Source organism: Nipponia nippon, unplaced genomic scaffold (genome assembly GCF_047370975.1).
Source record: "Nipponia nippon isolate SJK-2023a ecotype South Korea unplaced genomic scaffold, ASM4737097v1 scaffold_9, whole genome shotgun sequence".
NCBI classification, from domain to species: Eukaryota; Metazoa; Chordata; class Aves; order Pelecaniformes; family Threskiornithidae; genus Nipponia; species Nipponia nippon.
The window spans coordinates 48343629-48359661 of record NW_028262413.1 but is presented as its reverse complement, the minus strand read 5'-3'; the positions used below and the strand labels follow the sequence as shown (position 1 = coordinate 48359661).

Genomic DNA, 16033 nt, shown 5'->3' with positions numbered 1-16033 from the left:
AGTCAAAACCCCCAGCACCCTTGGGGAGAAGATGGGTGAGATGATAAAGGTAACTGCGTGCACGGGCGCACGTGTGCGCACACAGAGGCACGCATGCAGGCCTGTCTGAGGAAGGTTCCCCCCCCCCGCCCCAGGATAATTATCCCGTCATTCCTGAGCCCTGGATGGGCTGTGCCATGGGGAGAAGCCCCTGGGCAGGGGTCAGGGATGCCGTGGTCTTGGCAGGATGCAGGAGCATCGGGCGGTTCAGCCCGGGCATCCCACACGTGGCGGCTTGGGCATGGGGGACGGTGGGCTGTGTCTTACAGAGTTCAAGATTTAAACCAAATGCAGACCCCAGAGCGGGTTTGGCAGCGGGGCCGGCCCCTGCCGCATCAGCGGCTGGTGTGGGGCAGCCTTGGGACCCCCCAAGGTCAGCGTGTGCCTGCCGGCGGGGGTCTCCAGGGACCCGGTGGGATTTTTGGCAGCTGGATGAACCCTACCCCTTCTCCTGCAGCCCCCATGGGCAGAACCACCCATCACGTGCAGTGTCTGGCATCGCTCTGCGACACAAGCATGACTTCCACGCTTGCTGGAATAAGCGCCCTCGCCTGCGGAGCAGGCACCTTCCGAGGCGGGACTGCCCGGTGTGAGTGACCGTGATGGGATCGGGGACGGGGACAGCACGGGACGCCGGGGGCGCGTGGCGGCGTGGGCAGCACCTCGTGCTACCCTGGGAGCTGCACCGTGGGCCCCGGACACACCTGGGACGCTAACGAGGCTGATGAGAATAAGCGCTGTGACTGACTGATAATTGGTATTTCATGCGTGCAGGTTTGATAGCTGCTGCCGGGAGGTTAATTAATGGTTCATTTATCCCCCAGAAGTACTCAACGAGAGTCTATTGACAGGTCTTGTTCACTCGGCATTTACCTTCCCACCGGCAGCAGAGGGATGAACGGCGGCAGCCCCTCCTGTGCCCGTTTCAGCGTGCGGGGGGTCCCTCTCCAGCACACACCCCACCGTCCCCGCGGCAGCCACCAAAGCTTTGCCGCTGGCAGGACGTGGCAGCGGGGCCGGGGCTCGGCCGCCACGCTCGGCAGCAGCACGCCGGCGCGGTGGCAGGGGAGAGCATCCATCAGCGGGACGTCGGGGCCCACGTTTACGCACGCAGGCACGTCAGGGCTGATTTACTGGAGGAGAGGTTCACCTTCCCGCGGACGCCGCGGCACGGGAGCCACGGCTGAATCCAGGAGCTCTCATTTAGGCACCCGAGCAAATGGCCCAGCAGTTTTAAAATGCTTTATGGCAGCACAAAGCAGCTGTGCTGTTCTCAAGGCGTATTGGAGCAGTTTAATTACATTTTGACACTAAGAGCTGTTTTATTATCCCAATTTTTGTTGTATAACTAGAACATGCAATGGATTGCGGAGGCATAATCCATTAATACTCACTTGTGAGGATTTGTAGCTTTGGACTTGTGGCCTTATACCTTACTTGCAGATAAATATATTATCCCCTGGTACAGCCTATCTGGGGGAGCCAGCGAGCCCACAACGTGCTGAGAGATGCAGTGTTTATGAACGCTCGTTACTCTGATCCCAGCGTGGCAGGGACACATCCTTGGTGTCCCAGCCGCCCTCGGTGGAGGGTCGCTCGGTCTCGGGCACGATGGGGAGCCGAGGGGACCAGGCACAGGGGAACCGGCCAGAGCTGCTCCTGGTGGCACTGCCCTCCCCGCAGGACGGCTGGTCCCACAGCCGGCACGTGTGATGGGGCTCTCTCCTTTGCTTAACCGCTCATTTTTGTGAAGCAACAGCTTTAAGCCCTCAGCCCTCCTGGAGGGGGAGGCGATGGGCTGGGGCAGTCTTCCACCATGCTCAATCCATACCCGTAACACTTCCCTGATAGTTTGGATATTAGAAATGAATGCAAAGGTGCAAAATTTCAAAGCAGGGGTGAGTCCATCTTCTTCATAAGGTCAGCAGAAGAGGGGAGTGGGTGAGTGGGACGGTGAGGCACAAGAGCTGGTCTGGGAGCCCCTGCCTGGCCCTTGCAAGGCCAGCAGGCACGGTATGGCACAGCACGGCACGGCACGGCACGCTGGTGTCGGTTGTACCCTCCTGATCACTGCTGGACAAACCGCAAAGCCACTGGCTGCCTTCAGCTTGCTCTTCTGTAGGAGGCAAAATTGTAAAAGTCAGTAGGTTTCTGAAACCACCAAGTTTCAAAGAAAGATAAAGATCAAAGCTAGCAAGGTCAAACTACAGCATCCCAGCCCGGACAGTGGCACACGGCTGCCGGGGTGACTTGTGCCGTGGCGGGTGGCTGTGTCACGGCTGCTGGAGGGGACTGGGGGGGTGATGGGGTGATGGGGTGATGGGGTGTTGGGGTGTTGGGGTGATGGGGCCAGGGAGGCCGCGGTGCTGCCCCGGGCTGTGCAGGCACAGCGGGAACCCTGCCCGGGAGGGGACACTGCCACGGGGCCAGGCAGCGCTGCGGCTTCATAGGCATCAAAGCCCTCGTTGGGGCTGACTCAATCCCACCCACAGCTGCTTTGCTCTGCACAGTATCTGAGAGCTCAAAACATCTGTGGAGGCAACATCTGGGGCAGTCCCTGTGCTCCCACACTGCTGACCCAGCCGGGAAGCTCCCAGCCAGCCCCCCCAAGACAACCTCAGCACAGCGGGTGAGCCCCCACTTCTCACTTGGGGCTCTTGGGTGGTTTTGGGCTCCTTTTTAGTTTTTTTCCTAGTAAGATTGCAAGACTGAAGGGGAGACATCTTTAATGTGGCAGAGGCTGTGCCGCTGGCCACGGGGTTCCCGGTGAGCTTAGGTTTGGCCGTGCTGGAGGTCACTGCTCCTCCTGAAAGCACCAATGCTCCTTTGAAACCAGCCAGCACTCAGATACAGAGCTTACACCCCCCTGCCCAGCTTTAATGAGATTTATCTCTCTTCTGATGAATGCCTTCCAAGGAACAGGAGCCATTTGAATGGCAAAGCAAGCGTCCCAGCGAATATACAGCCCAGGAGCTCTCCTGAGCCACCCCTGCTGCTCTCTGCGAGGGCTGGCCCAAGGCTGCACAAGAGCTGAGCCTGCCCGGCCTGTGCAAACCCATGAAAGCCCGTCCTTGGAGAGCCAGCAGCGGTCTGACCCCGTCTGTAAATGGGAACTGCGCTGCCTTACAGCTGGCTTGCTTCTTCCAGCAGAAATACGGACCATTTTCTCTACAAAGGTCTTGCTTCATCCCCGCTGCCTGCTGAGTCCCCAAGACCCTGTCCTGCTCTGTGCCGCGGGTGCCTCCGCAGCTCGATGCCGCAGCCCCCGCCGGCTGACGTCCCCCCGTAATCCCCAAAAGCAGCTCAGAAATTCCTCAAAGCAGGACCAGGGCTTTGCATGCTAATGGCAGGGCAGCGGGGATTAGCCGCCGTCCCACCCCCTGAGCAGCTCCCCGGCCCAGAAACGGCACAGACACCCTGGCAGATGCAAGGACCTCTGCCTGCTTTATGCACCGCTTTCTTAAATAAGTTGCTTTTCCCCTCCCCTTTCCTAACACTTAACCTCATGATCCTCACTCTTTGAACACACACAATTTTGGCACGCAGCTCTGCGGACCACCCTCAAAAGCAAATCTCTTTAATTTATGGAGAGGCTCAGCTTAAAACATGTGGGTTTTTTTTTTTTTTCCCCTCCTCCTTTTGCATTTTGTCCTGCCTATAAATTTTTAACAACAGTTTAGAAAACATGAGCAAATCATCAGCGACGTTTTTATAACCTGCCTAATACTTTAAATAAAAGGTTCCCCAGAAGTGCATGTCGGGAGCCGGGCAGAGCAGCATCTCGATTGCTAATCCGGCGGGTCAGCAGGGGCAGGAATAGTTACGGTTGTGCAGGAGCCCATCTGCCACCATGCCCCCCCAAACAGACCGATTTTGGGGGGGACACACTCAGGGACACGCGTGCCGGGGGCCAGCAGAGCGGCTCTGCCCTTCCTGCAAGCCACAGCCCTCCAGCAGAGCCAGCAGCCAGCCGTCCCCTGCCCGCCCCAGCCCCAAAGACCCCCCAGCCCCACACTTCCAATATCCCTGCCCGCATCGTGCGTGCCCGGAGCATCCTGCCTGCGTCCCTAGGTCTGGGATGGGAAGGCCATCAGCAGCCCCAGGGATTCGGTACAAAACCTGCTGAGAGCTTTTGCCTGAAAATAGAAGCCTGAATAGGGCTTTTCCTTTTGAAGATGCTAAAACGTTTTGTTTCTGACATTTCCAAAATGGAATTTAGCCTTTGCCTTTACAAACAGTGGTTTTTTCAATTTTTTTAATTTAAAATTGGCCGAGCTTTTAAAGATTGAAAGAAGGTTTAAATAACCTGAAAGCTCCCCGTTTCCTTCCACAAGTTTGAGGTGCCCCTAGCCGTGCTTTTGGAGCAGTCCGACCTGCTCCAGGGTGGTTTGACCCACGCCGGGCCCTCCTCCGCCCACCGGGCCCCCTTCCCACACGAGGGCCTTCGCTCTTGGCTGGGTTACGATACACACGGTCTGCTCGCGCCCCGCTCAGCGAGCTCCCACTGCTTCATCCTCCACTTAACCCCCCAGGGAACAACGTCTGTCCTTCCCCCAGGTCACTGGTGGGCACCTCCCGTGGTCCCCAGCGCTGGCAGCCCCGGCCACCCTCCGTGTGCTCTGTGCCTTCGTGTTTTTCGGGATCCCGGCACGTGAGCGCCTGGGGACAGTACGAAACCCATCGCTTCGACATTTACGATTATTCACCAAACTTGTAATCTCATCAAGGAGATATCACAAGAGCTTGACAAAGGCTGTTTCCCATAAATCCACGCTGATTGGCATTAATTGCACTGTCCTTCTCTGACTCTCTATTAATTGAGTCCCGTATCAGCTGTTCCATTATTTTTCCCGGGATCGATGTCAGCCTGACAGGCCTGTAATTACCTGGGTCATCTTGTTTGCCCTTTTAAAATACCGGCACAACATTAGCTTTCTCCCAGCCCTCTGGAACCACCCCGGTGTTCAAAGACTTATTGAAAATCAACATTAATGGCCCAACCGTTCCCCTTGGCCAACTGTTTTTAAAGCTTCTTGGCTGCAGCTTAACCTGACCTGCCGATTTCCACACGCCCGGGTTTAGCAACTGCTTAACGTTCGGGTGAGTTACCGCGGGGCCGGGAAGTCTTTCATCACCAACCACCGATCCCAACCCTTGGCTTCCTCCCAACCACCCGACCAACAGCTACTGAACACCTCTGCCCTTTCTGCATCCTCCTCCTGTAGACCAGGAATACGTCGTCAAGACGTCCTGCTCCAAAAAGTCTTCTCAGCCATATATCTGCTGGCATTAATTTTTCCTTTAATCCATTGCTTTTAACCAATTTGCATTTTTGGGTTCAGTACCTCTCGCATCTCTCCTGATGTTATGCGTAGCGGTCTTTGACTGCTGTCCTCCTGGCAAGGACCAAATTGCTCTTCTATGCCACAAAGCGTCATTTGCAGCAGGGACTTGAACAGAGCTGAAGCTCTGGCCTTACAGCAAAGCCAGCAATGAGATATCAGCTCGTAAGCGATAAAGCAAAGCCCTGGTCATGGTGCAAGCAGCAGCGAGCCAGGACTCCTCCAGGAACCCTCGCAGGGGCATCCAGCTTGCTTCTGCTGCACCAGCGCAGGCAGCGCGGCAAGCAAAGGGTTACTGCCCGTCCTCCCAGTGCTGCCTGGGACCCGGAATTGCTGGAACACGCGAAGATAATGTTCATTTGTCTTCATTAGGCGCAGGAAACATGGGAAGGAGCGGTGGTGCGGCCCAACAAGGGGCCCTTTTCAAGGATCATTGTGCCTTTCTGCCAGGTAATAGAGACAAATGGAAAGGGCTCTGAAGGTGTGCAAGCCACCCCGGGCGCAGGCTCCGCAGCCCGCTGGGAGAAAACCTGCGGGCAGCAGCGGGGGCCCGGGGGGGAGCCGCTCGGGAGGAGGCTGTTTCCACAGCAGGGTTTTCTTGACATCAAGAACAGCAGGAGAGGACGTGCCCAGGAACCGTCGGGTGCTTTGCGCTGAGGGGTGCTGAGCATCGTCCCCGGTGCGGAGGCAGCATCACCCTGCCAGGGTCCCCTGGCCCCAGCTGGGTCCCCGGCGGGACAAAAACAGGGTTTCTGCTCCCTCTCAGGGCGCTGCAAACCTCCCCGCACACCCGGGCGGCCGCTGCGCTCCCCAGCAGATGTTTGCTTACGCCGTTGGGCCACGACGACACCATAAATCCAGGCAAACCCAGCAAACACAATAAGCAATTGTTGTTTGACAGCGTCGACTGCTTTTGAACCGTCACGCAGTCTTCCATGGTGGGAAGCCGGGGCTGTAACCCCCCCGCCAGCCACCCCTTGGCCCTGTCCCCTTCCGGGGAGACCGCCCGCTCACAGCTCAGTTTATGGCCTGGCGGTAATTATACCTAGCCACAGCTCTTCTTAATTGACTGTAATGGATAGCCACATGAGGATATGGTTATATTAAAAAGGTTAATTGGTTTGGGCCGCGCATGTGTTTGGCTGGCAGTCCCTTCTGAGGCTGCCCCAGCACCCGGAGAGCGTGGCACCTCGGCACGGTGCCGGCGAGGGTCCCGGCTGTGGGTCTGGCTTGCACCAAGCTGCCGGCATCCGGATCACCGGGGCTCTACTCACCTTCTACAGCCTTCTTCCCCACTTGCCCTCCCCCAGATTTGTTTCTAAACATAAATACATGCCTGTTTCCATCAGCCTGATGGAGTAGGTGCCAAAGAGGTTCCTCTGGCTGCTGAGCGATGGGGCGCAGCAGTCACCCCCAGCTCTCCACCGATGCCGCCGCCGGTGCCTGCTCCAGCCAGGCAGGCAGGCTGGAGGTTCTGCAGGGAGCAGGGATGGCTTCTGGCTCCTCTGCCTTTCGGGAGCAGATGGAGGAGCGGCACAGCCCGTGCTGCACCGAGCCGGAGCCCGCGTGGCCCTTTCTGCCCACCTGCAACCCCAGGAGCTGTGGGGAGAGCTGGAAAAGGAGACACAGGCTGGCTGCAGCCCAGACCCCAGCAGGCTGGAGATGTTACAGCAGGATGCAGCGTGTCCCCTGGACCATCCCTGGTTAGCCTGACGGACACCCAGCCTCCGGCCAGCTGCCGAGGAGAGGGACCTCGCGGCCTCCGGTGCTGCCATGGCAGCACGTTTTCCCCAGCACGGAGGTGTCCAAAAGTGACCCCCCTGTTAGCCGAGCTGCTGGCGGGAGTGCAGCAAGTCCGTGTCCACTCCTGCTGAGTAACTAACAAAAAAGCATCTAAAAAAAGGCAGAGGTGACTGCAAGACTGATGAACAAAATCAGCCTTTGCACCCAAGGCGAGGCAAGGGGCGACGTGTCGGGCTCAGGAGCTGACAGAGAAGAGTTGCGGTTGCTCCTCTTTTATTTTATCTCCCTGCAGCAGCTCTTTGAACTGCTGGGAAAGAACAAAGCGTGCACAGCAGAGGAAAGGAAATATTGATGCAGGGAAGCGCGGAGTCACCCCTACCAGGCAAAAGAAGGAGAAGGATCCGTGTGGGTGCCCGTGCCATGTGCTCCAGCACCAACTGCACCGTGGCCGCCCGGCAGCAGCTTTAAAGGAGCAATTGTGCCCGAACACACAGCCACGGCGTAGGAAAACAAATCCCAGCAATACTCTGAGAGCGCGCGAGCCCAGCGCTCCAGAAAGTGCTTTGATTGCAGCAGGTTTTGGTGGAAGGCTATCGCAAAAAGGTTATCTCGACCGTGCGGTTTTTTGTTTTTTTTTTTTTTTTTTGTAAAAGATGAGCTGTTTTGTAACCTCACCTTGGGTATTTAATTCTCTGAAGCAAGCCTGAACTGCAGGAATGTCAAGCGAGGCTAAGTACTTGCCCTAGCATCACTACCAGACAAAAGCTGGCACTTTCTGGCATTAAATCGCTAAGAGACTGTCAAGGACTCTTCAATGCGGCTGCAAATTGTGTGGCCGAGCTGCAAAACACAACCCACAAGCTCCTCTTGGCCTGAACGCACCCGTAATCAGCTAAAACCATAATGGAGCACAGAGCAAAAAACCCCCAAAACCCCTCATTTTTCGCCATGCTGAAATGACGGGAGAAGCCCTGTGCTTCGCCTTGCCCGCTCGGCCAGCGCATCCCCATGCCCCAGGCCTCATGCATGCTCATTTTCCAGCCCGGCGATGCGGCCGCTGGCAGGATGGATGCATTTCACGCTCGGATTTGCAGGCGGGGATCAGGCCCCAGAGCATCAAGTGCATGGGTGGCGTGGGTGCCGCGGAGCGGTACCCGCTGCAGCCGGGGAGGATGCTGGGGCTGCGGCTTTGAGCCATCCATTGTGGCTGCAGAAATGTTTAGGAATCAGCCGTTTAATGAGAACAAAAGAAATTAATTGGTGGTTTAGGCCTAATGAGACCGCTGTGCAAATTAACAGTCCTCATCAGCAGAAACAAACAGAATCCTTAAACGAAGCCTTTGCGGGGTGATAAATAGGGGGTCGGGAGGGACCATCTGCCCACCCCTCCCCGGCACAGGCTCCGGGGGGAAAAAAAACACCCCAGATCTCAATAAAGCATAAATTCTCCATTTTATTCATCCAGACCCAGCTTGACACCACCATCTTACCGCCGAGATAAAGGAGAAACCCACTCGTATTTGCATCTGAAAGGGGCGAGACGCGGCCCCTGGCTGGGGAGCCGGAGCGGGGTCTCGGGGGGCGTTTAGCCCCTATTGAGGCCGGCACAAAGGGGGCCCCCGGCCCGGCGGCCGGACCCTGGGTATCCGTCACACAGCCCGTTTGTTCCCGCTGTTTACTTAAGACGTTCCTCAATTCCCAGCAAGGATTTGTATTTCGGGGTTGGTTTACTTCAGCTTGTAGGCTGGAAGAAAAAAGGGGGGGAAAAAAAAAAATCTGTCTGATCTTTAATAATCAAAGTAATTAGAATAATCCTTTCAGGGCTGAATGGGGGATTATTTCTTCGTGTCATTTTAGTTTCATCCTCATTTGGGCTCATAAAATGTGGAAAAAGCACTTCAAAAGCCCCACTGTAGTCCCCGGCCCTTCACGCTCTTGAAAATTCCCACCCAGGCGCCTGCCGAGCCCCCGTTCTCAGGGAAACCGCCGGCCCCGGCGTGTTTGGCTACAGCAAATTTATTTATTTCGGCGGTGGTCAAATAAACACCGGGTCCGGCGAGATTTGTGGATCGTTTGTTGTTTCGCTGTCTTGGGCAGATAAGGAAACCTTTGATGAAGTGAAGGGACTTTGTGTGTCTAATCTGAGCCCAGCAGCTACACGCAGCGATTGTAAAATGCTGCGGTGTCTGCAGGGAACAGTAATTACATAGGAGGATTAAAAGGTCCTAAACCTCACCTATATTTCACTTTTGTAAACTAGCGAGGAACAAAGAATTCTTGGCTCGCCCAGAGGAAAGAATAATTGACACAATTCGCAGGCGTGGGATTATTATAATGTAGATAAACGAAGAGAAGAGGACAAAACTAATTTAGGCCTGAAACTTTTCATCTGGCGTTTAACAAGAGGGATAAACACAGCTTCCAAAAGAAACGCCACAAAAAAAACCCCCCACCCCAAACCCCCCTTTCTGCCTCGCCCCGCTGGCCGCCCCCTCCCACGCGGGGGTGCAGGTCCCGGGGGGGCTGGGGCTGCCCTGGGTGGGGGGTGAAAAGAGAGGGGGAGCGCGGCCCCGTGCCTCTGCGATGCTGTAATTCCCCGGGGAGCTCCTCTCCCGCAGCAGCTTCGTCCCCGCAGCATGGTCATGGCCACGGGTGCACGCACCGCGGTGGCAGGAGGGACGAGCACCAGTGGGAGGAGGCACGAGCATCACGGTGGCTGGAGGGATGAGCACCGGTGGCAGGAGGGACGAGCACCACAGCGTCGAGAGGGACAAGGGACAAGCACCGCGGCCAGGAGAGCTGCCGTGTTTTTTCCTGCCGCGTGGCCCTGGACACTCACCCACTCGTGCAAGCGCCTGGAGAAGCTGCGTGGGAAAATCAAGCAAGCGCCCGACCTTGGTTTTGCACCCAGCTGACAGCGCCTCGCTGCTTTTGGGAACCAGAAGCTGAATTTTAACAAATTTTAGCCTTCTCATCAATAAAACACAGCTTTCCCCTCTTTTTCAAGGGCTACATGGAGCATAATAAATCAGTATTTATAAAACCCTAAGTGGCGCAGAAGTGCAAATAGCCAGCAAGCAGCCACGGTGCTGTTGCCACTTTAAGGCAGCAGATGCCTAAGCACAATACGCACCAGAATTATACAAGAACAGGGCCAAAAAAAAAAAAAAGGGAGGGGGGGGGAAGCCACGTCCTTTTTTGCCAGCTTGACTCCTGATTTCAGCTGATGAAAAGCATGCAAGCTCCCATCTGAGGCTGAAACCCAGAAAGGGTTTGTAGCAGCACAGGAATGAGCCCGGCTCCTCTGGTTTCCCGGAGTCCAGGTTGAATTTCCCGACAGCTGCTGACGCTGATAACCACCCCCAGGAGCAGTCGGTCCTATCTGCGCTCCCTGCTCCCAGGAAAAAGCAGGGCTGGAAAAAAAAAAATGAGGAATGCAAGCCTGCAGTCGGTGCGTGCGAGCGGAGCGTGCACGTGGGAGCGCGCCTGCACGTCAGCGTGCGCGGGCGTTGCTCCCGCGCTGGCATCCAGGTTGCTACGGGCAGGGGGAAACACTCCGGGCTCCGGGCTTTAAATTATGAACAATTATCAGCGGGAAAATGACAAGAATGAGAAAATTAACACAGAGCTCAATACATTCGGCTAAATGACTAACATAAATGCATTCCTATTAGGCAGTCAATATTGGGCTGGCAGCTCCTGTCTGTGCCTATTTCTCATTAGACAAAGCCTTGACCTTGACCTCATTGTCCTGTTTGCCGGGAGACAGAATCCCATAACAACTCGTTTGGCGAATGTATTGGACCAGTAATCCATAAATATTGATTCATTGTTTGCAGTGTAATTTAAATGTCAGTTATAAGCCCAGGGCAGATAAAGATCTGTATCAACAATAAAACTGGATAGAGGCTATAAATCCCCCGGGGCAGGCTGGGTTAAAATGGATATGCAATGCATGCGTCCTTTAAAAGAAAAAGCAAAAACAAAGAGAAAAAAAGAGCCACATTTCCTGTACATTAGGAGGAGGGAGGAGAGTCCTTATCTGGGCAAGCAGCGTAGGTTTGCAAACCCCAAACTGGGTGGCCCCGAGCCTGCCGCGTGCCCCTGCGGCCCCTTTGCCCCTTCCACCCTCTGCCCACCTCTGCTGCACCCCCGTCCCCTCGCCACCTTCTTCCTCCTCCTCCCCCCCTCCCCTCCAGCCGAGGTGCCCGAGCTGCGGGACCCCGGGCCTGGGGCTCCCAGCACCCCGCTCACCGGTGGCCAGGCACAAGGTGCTCCCTGAAACGTGCGTAGTTGTTTGCCCTCAGAGACGAGGAGGGGATAACCTTGGCCGATAACTGAGTAACTGCCACGAAACAGAGGGAAAAATCAGTTTTTGCGTTGAGTGCAGCTTTATAGCAGCAGTTCTGTAACTTTGTGTTAGCTGCAAACATCAGTGTCGTTGTGGCTGACGCAAAGATGCAAAACTATTGTTTTTTTTAAAAAAAAGTCCTTCTTTTTGGGCTAACAGACACAGCTCTGACTGCACTGGGGTTGTGGACCCGAACCCCCCGGAGCAACGTTTGCCTCCAAGGGCTGCAGCACCCGAGGGGCCGGAGCCCTCCCTGCATCCGCAGCCGGTGCCCCGGGGCCGTGCCAGCCCTGCACATGGCACACAAACCAGAGAAACAGCCCCAAAAGCAAGGCCCAGCACTGGCGCAGGCCATGGGCATGCAGACAAACAAGGTCATGGTGCCACTGCAGCTAAATCTGGCTGTGCACCAAGCGGCATTTAATAAAACGCCGGGGCGAGGCGATCGCCAGGCTTTACCCGTGCAGATGCTTATCCTTCTGTGTTGTTTCATTTCTTCTAAACATTTAATTACACTTCCAGTTATTTCCCTGTTAAGGCTGGATGCTGGTGGACTAATCAACTTCCCAGCGACACAAAGCAAATCCTATTGACAGCAGCGATAAGGAGTTACAGCCCGCAGCTGCTGAGCACGGCTCGCAAGCTGGCTGGAGGGGCTCGGGCAGCCCCGCGCCCCCGGCTCCCCGGCCCCCTGGCATATGGGGACCTCCACGGCCGCCCTGCCTCCCCGACCCCCGCGGCCCCGCCACTTGGCAGTCGGTTCCTGACACAAAAGCTCAACCGACCCACGTGAGGCTTTGATCCTCGCTCCCACTGCAGCCTCCTGCGTCTCCCCAAAGCCTGCCTGGCTGCCGACCCCAAAACGGGCCCAAGCCGCAGGGTGATGGCAAGGGACGCCTGGCATGTCACCGTTGGGCATGGGATGGAGGGACACCTGGCACAGCTACGGTGTGCACGCCATGGGGGGATGCCCAGCACAGCTCCAGCATCCATGGGATGGAGAGATGCCTGGCATGGCTCCAACATGCATGGGATGGAGGGATGCCTGGCACAGCTCCAGCATCCATGGGATGGAGGGATGCCTGGCACGGCTCTGGCATTCAAAGGATGCAAAGGATTTCAGCTCAGGCAAAAACCCTCCTCAGCCACCTCAGTGCAATTCCTGCACCGGGGGTCCTGTCTGGAGGCTGCAATTCAGGATAGAAAAGTGTTTCAAGGGCAGTTCCCAGCTATAAATAAAGCATTTTCCCCCATGGAGGCTGCACTCTGGGGCTGCACGGCAAAGGAAGGAAAAGATGGTTCATACACGCCCGCCCCGGTGCTGGAGGAGGCTGCGAGGAGGGCTCCCCGACGCCACGGCAATGCCAGGAGGAGCTTTGGGACCTCCCGCTGCTGGGACCGGCCGGCTTTGCTCCCTCTGAGGCGTGAAGCAGCCGGACCTGCTGCTGCCCTGCAGCAAGGGGCCCCGAAGTGATGCGGGGGGACACCCCAGGCTTTGGGGGTCCCGGGCACAGCAGCAGCATCTGCTCCCTCCTCGCTGCTCAGCCGCGGCCGGGAGGATGCGCCGGAGGTTTTCCCAGCCTGGGGCTCCTCCAGCCTTCGCTCCCCAGTGCCCCAGCCCAACCCTAAAGGGCGGAGGGAAGCCATTCCTCATTTTCTGGAAGAAGGAATCCCGCTCTCGCTCTGCACCCCTTAAAATACCCCCTTGTATCTGCTGTGGTTGCACGGCTCCGTAACAAGAAGAGCTCAGTTCTGTCTCCTTCTATCGGACCCGCTGGCGAGGCACAGGCTGTGCATAAAAACATTTCTGCAGCCTTCTTGTTGTCTCCTGGAAATTAGACACAAATTCTTGGCTCTCTCTTTCAAATACAGTCTTCTTCCTGCAAATGTATGTAAACTTGTAGCTCAAACCCATTATGCATTCAGGTGTGAATAGATAGCAATTTGAAATGTTTCTTTTTCCTGTAGACAGAACTTCACATTTTCTCCCATAGGTATTGTTTTTATGCAATACACTACAGTTTGGGGTTGTTTTTTTTTTTACTTTAACTAACAGCCATTTAAATTTTTTTATAGTCTAATATCTCTGTGAAGCAGTCTCAGACACTGAGCTCATTATTTATTGAGCTCTATCAGTGACTTTAAAAGAAATCTTTTATATCAGATTTGCAGCATAGTAATCTCCTTAGTCTGTTTGACAGGAAGAAAATCCACAGTGCATAAACTCCTTTACTGCCTCTGAATATGGGTTAAAAGAAATTCATTTTTCAGGGGAATATTCTGGAGATTAAACAGACTGGTGGGACCCGCACCTCTCCTGGCAGTGGGATGCTGATGGGATTTTATCTCCTGTCTCCGAGAGGGGAACCCAATGCCGAGCCCCGGGACAGAAAGCCCCCATGGTGGACATCACCAAGTGCCTCGACAACACAATAAATCCTTCTTCGTGTGGTCCACCTACCAGCTTTCTCTGCTAGAAGTGGCAAACCTTAATATCTAACAGCACGGAGCCAATATGGACTCAAAAGGCAGATGTTTGGGCGCGATAGGCCTTTCTCCATCTCCAGCTGCCCAGTTTGGCGGCAAAGCCACCCTGGAAAACCCCGAGGCTGGACCACGAACACAGCCCATGCTGAACTTCACCCCCAAGCAGAGCATCAGCTCCGTCCATCCTTTGTGCTGAGTTTCCTCTGGAATTAATATAAAACTCCCTTGGAAGTTTTCATTAAGGTCCTATTTAATATGGTGCAACGGGAGGCTGGTGTGGGACGCTGCCGAAGGGCACGGGCAGCGAACGCGACTTTTTAATGTGGTCCGGAGGTATGCGCACTCTAATCTTATTAGGCTTAGGGGCTTGAAGTTTAGAAGTTTAATTCAAACCCCCATTATTATGACTTACTCTTTATGCTCCCCTTGCGATGATTAATCCGTGAAAATAAAAAGTCCCTCCGTCCGTAAATTTGCAAGACACAAAAGAAGCAATAAGCCATTTTCTGGAATAATTTAAAGTGGGTTTGGAGAAAGACTTTGCTCGAGTGCTAGGGCAGATCAGAGATGCATGGGGGGACCGGCAACCTTTGAATTCCAGCAGTTACATTTTAATCCCATATTTGAATAACGTGACCAAAAGGCCTTTTCCATTAAAAAAAAGAGAGAGCAACAAAACAGGGAACCCAAGCTGGAGCTGGTTAGGCAGTGGCCAATGTGGTTCAGGGTTTCAGGGAGAGCTCGCACCGACGGGAGCCCAAGGGAGCAGGACCCCGGCGGTGTGGGACCCCGCGCCCTTGCAGGGCCCCGAGCTCCTGCAGCTCCCTGGCACCCAGAATAAAGCGCATTTGCAAACCTGTCCTTGAGAAAGCTCAGGCCGGACAAGCGGTCGTTGGCCACGGGAAGGAGAACGGTGGGTCCGAGGCCATCGCTTCAAACCACCCAAATCCGAAAGCACTGGCTGGCTTCAGACCAGCCTGACCCGCACACAAACCCGACGTCACAGCCCTGATTTTTGGGAAGGGATAAAAGATATGGGGAGGGAAGGGTTTTGTGGCAGCAAAGGAACAGCGCCCGTTGAAATCAGCAGCAGGGCACTGGGGCACCGATTCATCCCCAGTGGGCGATGCCACAGTCCTGGCACCCCAAAAAGCCATCGCCCCAGTCAGTGCTTTCGGGTAGCCCCTCGCCCCTCTCCCGGTGCCACGCACCGTTCAGCGGCGCCGCTGCCGCATGCATCACCCGGCCCTGAAGCAGCTCCTGCTCCCGCTGCCCCTTCCCCGGCTGCTGCTGCTGGAGCCGACAGGATTGCCGGGTGCTGAGCCACCCCCGTCCCCGTGCTGTGATGCTGCTCACCCCTCAGCTGGGACAGCGGAGATGAACCAGAGCAGCACGGGGCTCCAGCTTGCACCTACACACCATTTGGGGAAAACAAGCTTTTCTCATCCCAGACATTAATATCGTATGGCTTTTCTGCTCAAAAAGCACATTTGGGATTATTAGATCGCAGACATTATGGAAACTTCAGGAGAAATGCCAGGTGACTGCTGAACACCACACTTTACTATCTGAAAATAGCACTTCTGCATCTTCATCCAGTATTATTTATTTAGTGTCAGCTGCTTAAACATGCTCTGGAGGATGCTGAAGGTGTACAGCTCACAGGGCTGTTCTCCCTGACAGCTACCATCTCCTATATCACGTATTAGGGATGCTTAAGTCACGCTAACTGGAAGAGACACTGAATAAATGAATCCCAATGCCGCAGAGATGCTGTGTGTTTCCCCAAGCTGTGCAGCAGATCAGCCTGGGAAACCCATTGCAAAAGCTGGTTTCTCCATGCACAAATCTAGCAAACCCTTTTTGGGGGAGAGGAGGACCTGGAGCCCAAAGCAGCTCAGGAAGCCAGAGCAGCCAGTTGAGAACAGGTTTTTATACATCCCGGCTCACCTCGTGCTGACAGACCAATGGCATCCTTGTCTAGAGGAAATCTGAGGTCAGCGGGGAGCTGATGGTAACCCTGGGTACCATATCCCCTCCCTCCCGCATCCCTGGGTACCACATCTCCTCT

At 55.3% G+C, this 16033-nt stretch overlaps 1 long non-coding RNA gene across 1 annotated transcript in view; it reads right to left on the bottom strand.

The window, feature by feature from the left end:
• Nucleotides 1-1749: 1749 nt before the first annotated feature.
• LOC148050332 (uncharacterized) overlaps nucleotides 1750-16033 on the bottom strand; it is a 32384-nt gene continuing 18100 nt past the window's right edge. Inside the window, exon 3 of the long non-coding RNA XR_015701595.1 lies at nucleotides 1750-2155. This is a non-coding gene — a long non-coding RNA (uncharacterized LOC148050332). The remainder of the gene's footprint in view (nucleotides 2156-16033) is intronic.